The sequence below is a fragment of the Plutella xylostella genome, chromosome 4, assembly GCF_932276165.1.
Source record: "Plutella xylostella chromosome 4, ilPluXylo3.1, whole genome shotgun sequence".
NCBI classification, from domain to species: domain Eukaryota; kingdom Metazoa; phylum Arthropoda; class Insecta; order Lepidoptera; family Plutellidae; genus Plutella; species Plutella xylostella.
The window spans coordinates 146,758-163,431 of NC_063984.1; the positions used below are offsets into that span (position 1 = coordinate 146,758).

General features: G+C 39.2%; 2 non-coding genes across 2 annotated transcripts; both read left to right on the forward strand.

Annotated features, from left to right (window-relative positions):
- The first annotated feature begins 12,546 nt into the window (after nucleotides 1-12,546).
- On the forward strand, nucleotides 12,547-12,628 carry Trnas-cga. Its single transcript has one exon. It is a non-coding gene; the product is annotated as a tRNA-Ser (tRNA).
- Nucleotides 12,629-14,581: 1,953 nt separating this feature from the next.
- Trnas-aga lies at nucleotides 14,582-14,663 on the forward strand. The gene has a single exon. It is a non-coding gene; the product is annotated as a tRNA-Ser (tRNA).
- The last annotated feature ends 2,011 nt before the right edge of the window (nucleotides 14,664-16,674 follow it).

Below are 16,674 nucleotides of genomic sequence, written 5' to 3' on the forward strand. Positions count from 1 at the left end.
CCTGGAGCCACGATTATTTTGTCTTTGCTAAGAACTTCGATTGCCTCGCTCTTATCTAGCTTATTTATGGCTTCAGTGACTTTTAACTGCAATTTCACCTGTGTTGCTCCGGACGCCGTCGCTGCCAGTGGCTCAGTGGGAACGAGCCGCTTCTATGAAGAAACATTAACGCCAACAATGATATTATGAATATATTCAAAGTGTCAACTACCTTTGTATGTTGCTTTATTAAAATTACGGCCCGTCTCACCATCGTGTTAGCTACATATCAACATAGCCATTGTTTTAAAAATATACTTGACCTAATGTTTCTACGAGTACCTGCTCCTGGTGACCCGTGGTCCGCCGCCACTGCCGCTGACGGTGACGTCACTGGCCCGCCGCCACTGCCGCCCGCTGCTCTGTGTGCGGCTAATAGACACAATTTGTGGGCCGAGTGGGCATGCAAGTTGCGCCGGCCGCGGGCAGTCCAACCCGAGCCCTGTGTTTATTGCTGATTCCCGTCGATTGCCGACTTTGCTCAGCTAGCTGTGTATGTGTATGAAAACATCGATGAATTATTGTATTCTATAGTACCTATACCTACAGCTACAACTACCCAAGATGGTATCGTTAATTTATTAATAAGTAGGCACTAAAGCTCAGGCGAGGCAGGTCTCTACAGCCGTAGCGTCATGGAGGATGAGTTTAGTGGACTCCTTATAGCATCTCGTTCACTACCTTTATACTTAACCGATTCATTTACAAAATGTAGTATGTGTACTGATACTGAACAATAAGTTTATTGACATAATAAATAATATCCAAACACATTTTAAAATAATAAGTATTGTAAGCATGATGAAAATATCAAGTAGGTGAGGTAGGTACCTACATTTAAAGTACGTGTGACCTTTAAAATAAAATTCGTATGAGTATATTCTATACGGCAACTGAAAAGTTTATAGATATTAAAGAAAATTGTAATTGTTCACTATAGTGAAAAATTAATATGCTAGATACTTAAGCTTCGTTCCTACCTCCAGCAGCAGCGTTATTAATTAAAGTCTAGGTGTAAATATTGACGCGGAGGTTTCTTTGAGCGGCGCGGGGCGGAGCGGCGCGGGGCGGAGCGCGCCGGCAAAGGCTAGCTAGTACTTAGTTTGAATTGTTCACCTCGTTTATATCATGTTCTTCCAGTAAGGTTTGTAATGTGCAATCTTGGTAACTTTCAGTCCGTCCGATGCTGAACAGAGACCTGATCCAAGGAGCTCCCCAACTACCTATCTTCATGTTTCCTCATCCAGCCGCGCCCGCCGCCGGTCGCTGGTGCCAGAGTCCGAGACCGAGTGGAGATCCTCGCGATACGTTAAATATAAAAGTAACGAACACTTGTGATCGGAACACAGTGAATCGATGAGTTAGTATAGTTAAATTAAGAAGTGTCTGGTATGATAGAGATTAGTATTTCTTCACCAATAATAAATCGGTACCTAAATAACGAATCACATAATAAATGCTTATTAAAATAAATGAATTTGGTTGCCGCGACAAGAGCATAATGTGCTCTCGAGGCAGGTCTGGCGGCGCTCCGCAAGGGTCGCTCCTTGCGCCGTTCGTTTAGTATTTACCCCGTCGTGGTGACGTCACGGCCCGCGCCCGCGCCTAATGAACTAGCCCGTCCACTTCTCGTCAGCTCTGACAAAGCTCTTTAAAAAACTTCCAGCTCGGTCACGCAAATTGCTGCGGCCCACAAATTGGTTGAATTGCCTCACCTTCCCCTTTCGACCAACTTTGTAAGTTAGGCTCAAGCGCCTGGGGCAAAGCTACACTTATATTTTTATGCTTCCTGTTTTATTTGATTGCTTTTACCATTTATTTTTACTCGTATAGACTAGTAAAATAAATGACCGAATTACTGTTCATTTTTATTCTCCCACATGTTACCCAGAACAAAATCCCTTTACGAGTAAACCATGAATATATGAACAGCTGTAAAGGAGCTATTAAATCAATTTCCGTGATATTTGGTGTAAGTTGCACAGTGTCGTATGAATGATGCAGGCGGGATCACTCGCTGTACTCATTAATGAGTCTGTGTGTACTCGCCTGTCTCCGCAGCACGGCCGGGGGCCACTCCAACTTTACGTTTTTGCGCCATCCGCGACTTTGTTACGTCGTATTAAAAAGGTTGATGACATAGCAGCTCTCCGATATCAGATATAGCTTTTGAAATGCTGCGACCTACTTGCATGCACATTATTGTCCCCCGGATCATATATTTTTCTTTCAGCTTAACATATAGGTAATATACTTATATTAATCAGATATTTACAGGAGAGGGCGCCACCGTCGCTCAATACAGTCTACTTAGAGAGATACGATTTTTCGAAAATTTAATAAAAATAGACACAACTACTAAAATATGTTCAAAGTAACATTAAAACCTACGTACAGTCATAAATGACCTGCAAAAGTGTTATCTAAGTGATTAAACGACTATAAAATAATTAAATAACATAGTATATCATAACAAACTAAAGTGCATAAATAAAGTGTTTATAAATACTAAAACATGTGAATATAAAACTAATTATCAAGTTAAAATAAATGTGAAACAATTAAGTGATTATCAAGTGGTTTCTGTGATAGTGAATTAACAATCATTTAACTTGCATCATTGTGTCGATATCACTTGACCAAAGTCCACTAACGGTTAAATTGAAAACAAAAAGAAAACGTTGAACAAGATCACCTATTTCAATATGCCCTCTAACTGAGGAGTAGCCCAGTCGGATAAGACTCCGACTCGCCATCCGAGAGGCTCGGGTTCGATCCCGTCGCACGATGATTCTTTTGTAATTTATTTATGATCGAAATCAACGAATACCACGTTAAAATCAGAAATAAACTAAAAAGACGAATTAAACTGCCTTATTAAGATTGTTCTAAGCAGTACCAATATTACACTATAGGTGGCACCAGGTGCAGGTGCACCAATTTAAAAATGGAAAATGAGAATATAACTACACGAAGACGTACCAAAAGATTGAGCTTCTCAGAAAACGAATCCTTATTGGACATATCCTATCAAAGTCTTCCTAACTTGATAGAGGACAAACAGTACACACTAGAACTACAAAATGAGCTTGAAAAATTAACACTAGAGTTGAATGTTGCAAATAACGAAATCGATAATCTCAACAGCGAAAACGTTGCTCTTAAACAGAAACTAATAGATTGTGAAACTACTATAAAAAGGTATAAAACAGTGTGCCATTCTCCAGGACCATCCTCTAAATGCTCCACACCTTTAAAGTTTTGCTCCCCGCAATTTAGGAAACAAATTGCAACTACCACAAAAATGGGAATACCAAAAACATCACCAAATCAACTTAGTAACAATGCACTTATGGAATTGTATCGCAAAAGTACAGAATCCCAGCTACCAGCTTTCATCAACGAGAACAAAAAATCTCGAACATACAATTGCAGCAAAAGGTATCCAGACGTCGCTAGTATCGTAGACATAACGAGCCCAAACACATCGGAGCATATCCCGGCAAATATTTTACAAAACCAAACATATCACAGTGGTGACAAGACAAAACAGTCTCCCAATTCGCTAGATAAGCGAAAAATATTTTTGTTCGCTGACGAAAAAGGGAGACATATGCGAAAAATCTTACAACAGCTAGTAGGGAATAATTATATAGTATGTTCTATGATAAAACAAAATGCTAACATGGAACAGGTTTTGATGTCTTGTGTATCACAATGTAAAAATTTAACTAAATCTGACTATGTAATTATTCTAGCAGGATCACACGACTCCAACATCAGATCCCTAGAGTCAAATCTAAGGCATTCATTATCCTTACTTACACATACTAACGTGATAGTGGGTAATGTATGCAGGAATATGTGCATAGATGAATACAGTCTCAATACAGTACTTCACCAAATATGTTGTCTGTTTGATAATGTTATGTATGCTGATCTGATTGATTATCACAGCGAAAACCCAAAAATGTTTCACCGTATTCACGCATGTAGGCTTCTCCTTCGACAAACGTTAAAAATAGAATATATGAACAAATTTATAATGTATAAGAAAAAACAGGAGAGTTTATATTCTAGCAGTGTATGTACACAAACAAATATTGTAAACTATCATTCGGCCAGTACTCAAACAAGTGAAGATTTTTTTCGCTGTTGAAAATAATGTAAAGCCTAACATAAAAAATGTTCACATATTTTATCAAAATGTCTGTAGTATTAATAATAAAAAGGATGAATTTGAATTATATATTAACTGTCTGAAGGACCAACCTATGTACGTTTGCATGACAGAGCACTTTCTAAATAAATTTTCAGCTCCACTTTTTAATATTAACAATTACCATATGGCCTCATATAATCACAGAGTGATTAAGTCTAGAGGTGGTTCTCTTATATTAGGTCACCAAAGTTGTAAATTTGAAGAACTCGAAATTTGTAAAAAGTTTTATAAAATGGATTGCTTTGAAATCTGTGGCATAAAGGATAATGATACGAACTTACATATCCTATGCTTGTACCGTACACCTTCTGACAAGAACTTCGACTGTTTTATGAATAAGTTGGAATCACTAATGGAACACTTTTTCAACAAGAGGGTCATCCTCGTGGGCGATTTTAACGTAGATCTTTTAGCGGATAGTAACCATAAGAATGACTTTTTGAATCTCTTGACTTGTTTTAATTTTAGACCGCTCATTGATGATGTAACTTTTATTCGTAACAACTCACAATCGTGCATTGACAACGTATTGACAAACCTTCCTAATGATGACATACTGAATATTAAAATTGACCATAACAATATGGCAGATGGCCACGCAGGTATCACAGCCACATACAAGACTTCAGCTTCTTCCGCCAGCCGCAATGGTAACAGTCAATATATTTACAAAGAGCAAAGAGTTTTCAGTACTAAAAATAATAATACTTTCAGGAGTAAAATTCAGAACCAAAACTGGAATTCGCTTGGCATAAACGGATTTTTACACAGATTCTCAGAAATATTCAATTGCAGCTTTGTTAAGCGGACGAAGAAAATTCACCTGAATAAGGAAAACAAGATTCAGTGGATATCAAAAGGTTTAAGGGTTTCCAGCAAAATGAAGCGTTTCTTAGGTTCCGGAAACCGAACCAATGATGAATCGGTATTACAATACAAGCACAGATACATTTCACTTTATCGTAAGGTTATACGGGCACTAAAAAAGAACACTGTCACGAAAGAACTTTCCAAATCAGAATTTTCATCAAAATCAATATGGAAAGTAATCAACAAACATCGGAACAAAGAAATACAAAAAGCAAAAGAAAAAATAATACTTAAAGAAGAAAATAGGATTATAGATGACCCTAAAATAATTGTAGACTTATTTAGTAAAGTTTTTGACAATAGTGAACAAGTAGTTACAGAAAATTTTAATACATCACATTCCATACTTATAGACAGCACAGATAGAGTAGAACAAAACATGCATCTTAAAACTGTCACATCAGAGGAGCTTATAAAATTAGTAGCCAAAATGAAAAACAAGTGGTCATGTGGTTACGATGATATACCTATAAGCGTCATAAAGGAAAATATCGATATCTTGGCTGAACCATTGGCTATCTTCTTTAACAACTGTATGGAACATATTATATTTCCAGAACAGTTAAAAATTGCTAAAATACTACCGATTTTTAAAAAAGGCTCTAGAACTGACCCAAAAAAGTATAGACCGATCTCATTGCTACCAACCTTATCCAAACTGTATGAAAAACTACTCAAACACAGACTGATAGTACACTTAAATACCAACAAGGTATTAAACTATAGACAGTTTGGCTATCAGAAGGGAGTTGGTACAATAGATGCCATTGAGTCTCTTGTCGACGACACTATAAAAAAGCTGAACGATCGTAAGAAGGTGCTTGGTTTATTTCTAGATTTAAGTGCAGCTTTTGACACAGTCGACCACTCAATATTACTAACTAAATTAGAACACTACGGAGTAAGAGGACAAGCGTTTGACATATTTAAAAATTATTTACAAAATAGACATCAATTTGTTGAATTAAAATGTGACGACAACGGCACAGAAAGGGTTGTTAAGTCTAAAATGGTTAAGGTGACGAGAGGTGTTCCTCAGGGATCAATTCTGGGCCCAATCTTCTTCATCACCTTCACAAATGATCTCATCAGCTATATGTACCGAAATATCCCAAATATTGAATTAGTTTTATACGCAGATGATACAAACGCGGTACTGTATGCTGACGACCTTAACACACTGAATCAAAACGTTAGAGCAGCTCTCAGAGCTTTCGATACATGGTTCAGTAGCAACAATCTCCACTTGAACCCAAATAAAACTAGTGCTATTATCTTCAGAAACACAGCCAGAAATCATGATACGCTGGATATTGAGTTCAATGGAGATAAGATCGGTTTGGTTGAAGAAGTCAAGTTCTTAGGTGTTACCATTGACACATTCCTGAACTGGAAGCAGGAGCTTATATCAATAGAGGGTTCAATTAGTTCAGCATGCTTTGCTATCAGAAGCTTAAGAGATGAGCTTAGCCTCGAACGTCTCAAAATGGTATACTTTGCATTAGTGGAGTCGAGGTTAAGATACAGCATAATGTTCTGGGGTCAAAGTCATTACTACAATATGAGGAAAGCGTTCGTAAGTCAAAAACGGGCCATACGAACAATGGTACGAATTGCACCCTGGGTCTCCTGTAGAGAATTTTTTGTTAGGTTGGGCATCTTAACCGTCCCTTCCTTATACATTTTAGTACTTTTAACTTACCTCGCTAAAAACTTGCCTAGGTATGAGTCAGCTGACGAGAGAACGACAAGAAACAAGTCGAGACGGAAAGAAATTCGTATTGAAATGTTGACGGCTAGACTGAAAATTGCGAAACACTGTGCGCGATACCAGGCAGTTTTCCTATATAACAAGCTTCCAATCGACTTAAAACAAATTGACAATGTCACAAGGTTTGAAAACGGTTTGCGTGCCTTCTTGTTGGAAAAGTGCTTCTACACATTAGATGAATATATCAATATGCATGATTGATTTTGACATTTTAATTGTATTAACTTCATAATTATTATAATTTATTTTTTTTATTTATTATTAATTTACTCTAATTTATAACTACAATTTATTTATTCAATACTATTAAGTGTAAATATGTACTGCATGCAACAATTTATATTTTAATTTTTCTTGATTTAGTTTTTAGTTGTAAGTATTTTTAAGTGACATTCAGATACAATTTATTATTGTGAATTGAATAAATGATTGATTGATTGATTGATTGATTGATTGATTACAGGTAAATTATGAAAATTACGTGAGCACCTGAGCCTATGTTGTTTGTCTTGTGACTAAGTGTAAATTCAGTATTTGTGTTGCCGACATAGCGAAGGTAATTCATTTATATCATGATAGGCGTGAGGGCCCCAAGTGCTCATAAAAAGGACATAAAACAAATGTACGCAAATAAAATATCACGTGAAAGTGTCCACGTACAGATTCAAATTAGCGTGTTTTACATACATTTGTTACATGAGACGTTTGTGGAAATTAGATTTTTACATATTTTATCCGAGCGGAAATATCTGGTATAGGTACATTTTTTTGTGATCTTACGTAAATTTAAGGTTAGATAAATGAGTTCTTACATACCTATGCCGGATATTGGTTTTGCTGACAGTACGTTTTATGTTTTGTTGTTTATAATTTAGCCTCTTTTTCGACTTATTATACACCTTCTTACATTACTTGTCAAGACTCTCCGTATCCTGTCCCCAGCACGATCGAGAATGAACTTGGAATGAACAACTATGATAACTAATTAATTAGGAATTGGGTTTACTTTAATATATTATGCATATGCTACATGCGTTTATTAATTTTAAGGTAAATATTCTATACATTATTAGGTAGGTACTTACACTTCTACGATTCATTTATTTATCGGAGGATATCGTCATATAAGTCATTGTCAATTTGATTAGGCTGTGCACCTCAGTCCCTCGCTAGATCCTCTCTCCGTTACCTACTATTTGAACCTCATACAATAATTATAATGAAAGTAAACAAAATGATTCCATGAATATCTGTTTGTAAAACATAATGTCATTATATTTAACGACGGGGCAGTGGTAGTTAAGTATTGTGTCAGAGTGTTGAGATCGTCACGGCGGCCGAGGGACACTTTACGAGTTCAGTGAAGTCTACCCCCCGCCCCCCGCCCCCGCCCCGCCGGAGTCTCGTAAATCATCAGCAGGTACCCGCGACCATGACTCCTCCGGTTGGTACTCGTAATGTCATTGATAATTTATTGCGCGCTGTCACTTCTCGCTATTAACGCTAATTGACACCTGTTTCAGGTGCCCCAACTTTACAGGAAGCATAAATTATGGTGATTGAAACATTTGAACATAAAAAAGTGGACTGGTAATATTATACTGACTTCAGTCAGACTTTAACAGTCTAATTATTCGTCCAAACCAAGACTGAGTTTGGTTTGTCATAAGTAATTACTTCGATAAGGATATTGCTTAGTGTGAGTATCCCTGCTGTTAATATAAATTACCGTCACAGCATTTTTTTAATAAAAATTATAATATATAATGTTGAATACGTTCGGAATATTTAGAAACATGGCTTCCTCTTGTATGACTTCATACATGAAGCAGTGGCAGTGGGTAGGTGAGTCGATGCCGCCCGCAGCTACCTAAGTTTTTAATCTCGCTCGCGGCACACGTCTCGTTTATTTTTCACGCCGAGGACGAGACAGGAATTTATATTATTCATAAGGAAAATGAATTTGTGCAATTTCGCTCGTCACAAGGGCGCGTGAGATATCGCGGCAGTTAGCGGCCGCCGCCGACACAAACTCCACCGTTTTTGTAAAAGTCACCCTCCTGCCATCATTCTGCGAACGTGAAACACGCTGTCTATGGCTTTATGACCTGATTATTTATTGCAAAAGCTTAGCAATCTAAGGGTGCTTTAGATACGCTATGTACATAAATTTCACTGTGATTATAAGGCTGGTTTAAATTTTTCACATTTCTACTTAGTTAATAATGAGGAACATCGTTATGAATATTGTAAGAAACTGGGGCCTGCAGCGGCGCGGCCGGGCGGCGGCCTCCTCGCGTGGCGCGTATCGCCGCGATCAGCCCGCCTCAGACACCGCGCTTGTTTGTGTTGGCCCGAGCTTATCTGATATTCAATTACATGCTACGGAAACGCTCTGCTCATAAACAAGACCTTGCCTGGGAAATACCAACAGCGCTGAAAAGGCCAATGGGGCGCTCACTTGCAAAATTAAACTGCAATATCTAAGTTTACAGAACTCGTAATGGTAATCTTTATTACGGCACCTCGAGCCCGGGCTCGTGCAGAGATATACCTAGAGACAAGGGACCGCTGAGTGCGCAGCTCGATCTGGTCGCATCAGCCGTTATAAACCCGGCGGCTTATCCCGCACTAAGCCACAAACCCGCTGACATTTGAAAGCGCATACGATTCCACGTATCTGTAAAAATGCAGAGCAGACAATTTGGTGGCGCGCTGCTGCAGCCGTGACGGCGCCGCATTAGCATGAGGTGGCGGCGGCGGAGGCGGCGCGGAGCCATCCAGGATTATCAACAACATGTTTTTGGTAAACTCATGTGACATAGATGTGAGATTAAGAATTGGTTTTTAACCATTTTTAAAAGATATAGTAAAGTTAAGACTAACAAAATAATTGTCTTGAAATGATTCTCTCGGTGTAAGTATAAGTACTTACAACTTCTGCAACACCTGTCTATCCGACAAATTATACAAATCCTTTATATCATCGTGCGATGCAAGCTTCCACATTCACACAATCACAATGGTGGTATGATTTAGCGAGCCCCAGCAGACGGCATCGCTCGCAGCGCTCGATGCAGCGGCTGCATGTGCATAATGAGCGGTAACGAGTGGCATTGTCGCGGCGTGCAGCGCTGCACCTGACCGTCGAGCGCCGCGCCGCTGCCGCCGCCGCCGCCGCCTCCGCCGGGAGCCGACCGACCTGATGCTCCGTAATGAATGCAGACCGGATCACGCGGCGCCCTCGCTGTCGGCCTAGTGCGAGAGGACCTAGGCTAAGTAAGTACCTACATACTACATATTTGTTGAAGTACTTACTTACGTAGTGAGAATAGTGTTCAGTTTTTATATCCAGCCATCCACACAAACATATATGTATAGACGTCTTAATTACTTTACAAACATTATAAACAGTATAAAATTATATTTTTATCCATTTGTAAATAGGCTGTTTGATCCACAAACCTATGCCACATCGCGGAGCCCGAAAAAAAAAGAAAAAGAAAAACAACGGTTTTGGCGGCGTCGGAAAGTGATGTGCATATTAAAATAAGACGTATTATTGTATCAATTATAGGCTTTTGCATGCGGAAAGTGATATTTGTGCCTAAAGTGGCCTAAACACAAGTGTATTCGCATATTATCAATGTAAGAACATAATATCTAATAATTAACAAACCCTATTTTTGCTTCTCATCCGTTCTGTTTTTCAGTACTTATCACATTTATCATAGGTACTTAATTTTTTAATTCGGCAGTGGCGAGTTCACTTCACATAGAGCAATAAATTATACCTACCTTACACAAACCGCGGCATAAAAACTTATCTTTAAATTAACCGATAGGCACGTTACGCGGTCTTGTAAGGTAATGTACACCACGTTTACCCCATCACTTACTATCAGTTCTTTGACAGATTTCATTGGGTGTATCTCGTGAAAACGCTGCAGGTGAACAATGCACGTGCAACTAGCGGCGGCGGCGGCGGCGGCGGCGGCGGCGGCTCCAGTGCGCTATTCTGTACACGAAGCCCTTGACGCTAGCGCAAGGGTCAGGTAAACTGACAAATTTATGTTCTCTCCATAAGACCATAAGTACGCCGTAAGTACCATTATTATAAAGTTTGATAAATATGTATATATACCACCGTATTTATAAAACTTACAAAAGGTCTGATAAATTGATTATGAGCTTCACAAATCGGTGAAAAACAAGCGAGTTTTTAATTCTTTACTTTTGACCCTTGAATATCACTGAAAAATAATAAAAATCAATAAAGTATCAGCGAGAGGGTCTAATGAGGCCCGCTAGGCTAACTTTCCCCACTGAAATCTGTTCCACTTTGCAAGCCTCTAGCAAACTGACTGAAGTTGTCTGTGATGTGTAGGTATATACAGATACCACTTTTGCAACATTCTGAACTTATATAGGTACACACATACATTGCAGCGTTCGCCTACCGCATCCCATATCGCGGTGGAGGACTTGTTGCAGAATAGCGGCGCGGCTCGTGGCTCGGTATTCCGCGGACGTACCATTTCCTACAACTTTGAAGTTTAAAGTGGTTCATCGATTACCTGACCCTAACGTCTCTTTTTATTTTATTTTTATGAAACGTGGAAAGTATCTGGAGTAACCGGATTTTATTTAGCGCTGCAGTTTGCTATGCTAAGCAGCGCCGAGGCGCTTTTTCAATATTCAGCACCTTACAGGTAAAATTGGAAACAGGAAAGTTAAATTGGACGAAGTTGTGATGAACACTGTTGGGTTACAGTACAGACACATAGACTTTCGTAGGCACCTATTGCCAAACTTTAAAAAAAAGTATAACATTTGGCAGCTAAAACTTACCCCCATTTATAGTGATAGGTAGATAGATCAATCAGAAAGAATGCCTTTTATACAGATACATGAGGCGGGGTGAGAGGTGCTAATCCTAATGCAGTGTGTGAACTGTGAAGGCTGCTCCGGCAGTAGGGCAGAGGGCCGGCCGCCTCGACGAAGGCTGAGGAAATTGCACTAACTAACGAAGCGGCATTAGTTCCCGCCCCGGCCGCGCGCGCGGGGTCGCTGGGCGGCGCGGCTCGCGGTGATACCATCGCGAGTGTGGCGCTGATTGAGTTATTACCACCTGCGTGCACGTGAGCATCAGCACGGGGGAACATCACACCAGGTACGTATTGCTTTTTACTATTATACGATTTTACAAGGTGTTCATTTTATGTCTATTGCAAATGTTAATAGTATCACCCATTGTGTCTGTTCACTTGCTACTCGTAAAATCCGCCTATGAAATTATATTATAACCATCAAGTTACAACCATCAGGTTACTTACTTTTCATTATGATAACGCTTTTACGCAAATAACGAGCACAACACTAGGAAACTGTCAACTCTCGGCATACTGTCTACCGACCCCATAACTACTTCAAAATCTGACACGCCGCCGCCGCCCCGCTGCCGCTGCCGCAATCTCAGGCGGCGGCGTACAGTTTGGCTACTGGGATGCAACCAAAATACCGGTTTGAGTGTGGTTCTAGGTCCGAGGCGCCGAGTATACGGAGTAGCAGGTTCTTCAATATATGGACACTTTCACTTTATAATTTAATGAAACTCTCTCCAATATTTGCATTTAGGCGTCATGCAGTCGTGGCCGAGTGGTTAAGGCGTCTGACTCGAAATCAGATTCCCTCTGGGAGCGTAGGTTCGAATCCTACCGGCTGCGGTTTTAAAACTTTTGTAAACTGAATATTATGCGAACTCGGTATAAAGAATTTACGTATATGTACGTTTTAAAACACTACACTGTTTTAACGGTATTTTTAATTAAAATTTGATACTCAAACTTTTTGTGCTCATGTTAAAAATTTACCATTGTTGTGTTTGGAGGTTTCGTTGCGCCGTTGATGAATACAAATATGTTTTAATCAACGCACTTTTGAATTTAATTTGACAACATTTTGACAAAGCGGCTCAGATTTTTTTATGGATGGGCAAAGCATTTTTCTTTTTCTTAGCGTGATGGTGATGATGAACACTAACCCTGTACATAATCTGTACAAGAAAGTAATTAGAGTCATAGTAATAATGAAGCTAATATTATTACTTATTACATTTTCACTGGAAACAGCATCCTTAATCATCTTGTCATCATCATCATCATTAATTCTGGCATCCAGATGTTTTTTGTCACCGGTACAATTGCCCAGAAACCATCAGAATGAGTGTGGTATAAGGTATAAGCCGAAATGGAGTACTCAGGAGTTCATTCTTGACCACTGGTCATTCTTAACTTCTTTTGTCTGGTCTTTATCTATGCCGCAGGCATTTTGTAAGATCTCGCCGTTTACATACGGCGTCGTCAGTTTACAAACGCTCGCTGTTTTTTAATATGCCGAAGGCAAAATGTATATTGCCGTGTCATTTTATAATATGCCACAACATTTCATTGACAATCCATACGCCGTTTACATAATGCCGCGGCAAATTGAAGGATTTGGTTCTGGTTCTTACCACGCGCGGCGCTGTTGCTCACCACAACAAAAATGGCGTCATGTTGTGGTTCTGTGACTCAATAAATACTCAAAACACTGCAAATATTACGAGTGTAGAAGCATTTTCACCAAATAATTGTGACTTTAAAGTCATTTATTATAGTGCAGGAGCAGTAAAAAGGCCGTAGACCAACGACAATTTTTTGAGGTTATCCCGCACCTAAAAGCTACTACATTATCCATAGATCGCGGTGTACGGAGGACACATGCAGGATATTAATTTGGAGCTTCATAAATTGTCTAGTAAAGGGTTTAGCGTTTTCCAAAATTTTGTGCATTCGGGGTCCAGTGTTTGTTTTAATCTGGAAATGCCTAGTTTTATTATTCTGTATAAATAACTACGTTTTTTATTTAAATGTATCTTTTTATTAAATATTTAAACTTATGTAGTACCTGCTAAGGAACTTTAGAAAACAAAAGTAAAAAGTCTTACTTGAAATTCTGAAATAAAGTCAGATTTTTCCATTTCTTCAAAGTTCAAACTATTTTATATATGTTTATATATGTTTTAACATGGTCACCCTAAAACTGCAATTAACGTCAAAATCAGAACGATTAAACGAGTTATCAATATGCCTTCGGCAAATTACAAAACAGCGAGCGTTCAGCGAGATCTTACAAAATGCCTGCGACATCTATACTTATATCCATTTCAGAGGACAAATTTAAAAAATAGTGTTACCCCACCAACAGCGTTTGGAAGGTCAATACAACACCAATATCAGAGTCACGAGCACAAGTTTCGAACCTCCGTTAACGTTGCGTATCGTCAACTGTCACTGTCAAAATGTAAGGCAAAGTTCGTTCCAAAAGTGATATTTGTTTTTTCCATATGTTAATAGGTGGAATTTCACCAAACGCTAAACGTATTTAGTAGCCTGTCATACTTCTGTCAGTTAGTACAAAATGTATTTAAAATTTTATTTAAATACGTTTAGCGTTTGGTAAAAGTGACCCTTCATGTAGATTCGAAAATAGTATCGAATCCTGTGCTCGCTGCACAGGTCAATACAAACACAACACCAATATCGATTGCGTATACGAGTATGTAGGTATTATGAGTGAAAGTTGTTTTGTATCTCTTCATTTTTATTTCGTACCTCACATTCGTACTTACGTATGTAGCAGTCGTGGCCGAGCGGTTAAGGCGTCTGACTAGAAATCAGATTCCCTCTGGGAGCGTAGGTTCGAATCCTACCGACTGCGATAAGTATTTATTTTTTATAAATTAATCTCCGTGCTCAGTTTTGATGGAAATTTTTTGAAGCAACCATTGCCCAATTAATTAATTATCTCTTTGGTTAACAATATGACTTTTCTCACACGGTTTAATATATTTAAAATTATTTACTTACATTTTTTATTATTATTTAAGTCTTCTATGACTTGTAATAATGAATTTAAATATTATTTTTTAACTGGTTTAGTTATTATGTATTATAGACAATTCGTGTAAACAGTGTTGTTACTTGTTATCATTCATTATGTTGTGTTCGGAAAATGTAAACTCATTGTGTAAATATGACAGGTGTTCGTTTGATTGTTTATTTGAGTTTCGAAGTGGCGGTCGGTGAAGAGACTTCAATCAATTAAAACTTTGGCAAATGTGGATGTGGCGGCGGCGGCGGCGGCGGCGGCCAGCTGCGATTAGTCTGGCTTAATGATTCGACTGTAGGTTAATGTAGGGACTACTAGGGACGCGGCGATGTTAGGATGTCTATCCATTGTGAACAAAACAGTAGGAAAATGCAATAATACTTATATACGAGAAAGTGAGATCTGACTATTTGAGCGTACTTTTGAGTCATGCTCACGACTTCATAAAGTGCGATTAACAAAAGTAATTTGCCATGTTTATAGCTTGACAACACCTATAATTCGTCGCTTAGCGAGCAATCAAACTGCAGTGAAAGATTAATTCCGCTGCAAACTAGTTACTCGGCCGCCGCCGTAAGCCAGGCCGGCGCCATTAAATCTTTCGTAATGTTGGAACTAGGATCGTAATAATAAGTACAAATACTAAAATAAGGGACGATGCCCGTGGGCCCAGGAAATAACCGATTTCATAAATACTTCATAAATGTATCGTTTCGCAGTGAATTATTGAAACAGTCTTAATTGAGCCGTGATGTAGCCGATAGTATAGGTGTGGTACATGACAAGTTTGGACTCGGTGACTAAGTGGCAAAAATATATTACTTAAGTATATACTTATAGTGGAGAAGGAAATCGTATAAGTACTTATGACATGTCCCGATAAAACGCGTAGATCGCAATGTCATAATGTTAGTTATATCAAAAAATCTAATTACATTATATGCACCTTAAAATTATAAGTCTATACATATATTATACGCACCATGTTATAAAAGTATATTGTTTATGTTCTCAGGCTTTATGTGGTGTTGTGTTGCATGGTCTGTTGCCAGTCCCCGCCGCCGCCGCCACCGCCGCCGCCGCCGCTCTCGTGGCCGCGCCGCTAAGCGTTCCTTGATACGGGCGCACGAAACAGGTCTATTTACTACTTTATTTACGAGAGCAGTTTAGCAGTTAAGAAGCATTATACAGATTATTACAATTTCAACCTTCGTCTAATGTAGCAATGGCTGCTTCGGAGGACCACTAAAGTATCATTATTCTAGTAAAAATAAAACGCTCACTTTGCTCCTAATTTTTATAAGGAAAAGCATATGCGACAGCTTTCTCATAATCTAAGGTTATGTTTTCGGTCAAAGAATAAAACAATTCGTACTCTTTCCCTTTTGTTGATGTGGGAAGAGAGCGATAGAAGGGCATCTTGGTATAATGATTGGTTCAGGCCAAGTAACCTTTGCCATAGACGACACTTCCGATAAAGATGTTTTTGAACAAGGACAAAATGCACTTGAACCTGATTTCGGTTTTCGGAGCCTCGCATCTTCGGTGGCGGCGGCGGTACTCGGGCGGGCCGTAGTCTGGGTCTGTTACCCCCGCACCAACCTCCTCACGGATAACTTAATTAAACAAACGGACCTTCATTCAAATGCTCTCAAAAAGGATCGAATCTAACGGTTTGTTTGAATAACCCCTGTTTTAGTGGGAATCACTTACTTCAATGAACACTCGGCCCGACAGGCCGGTCCGGTCCGGCCGGCGCCGGACGTCCGGCACGACGGATCTGGTATAATTGAGTGACCGCTGCTGCGCGGCGCTGTTTGTTCCCGCGGCGGCGGCGGCG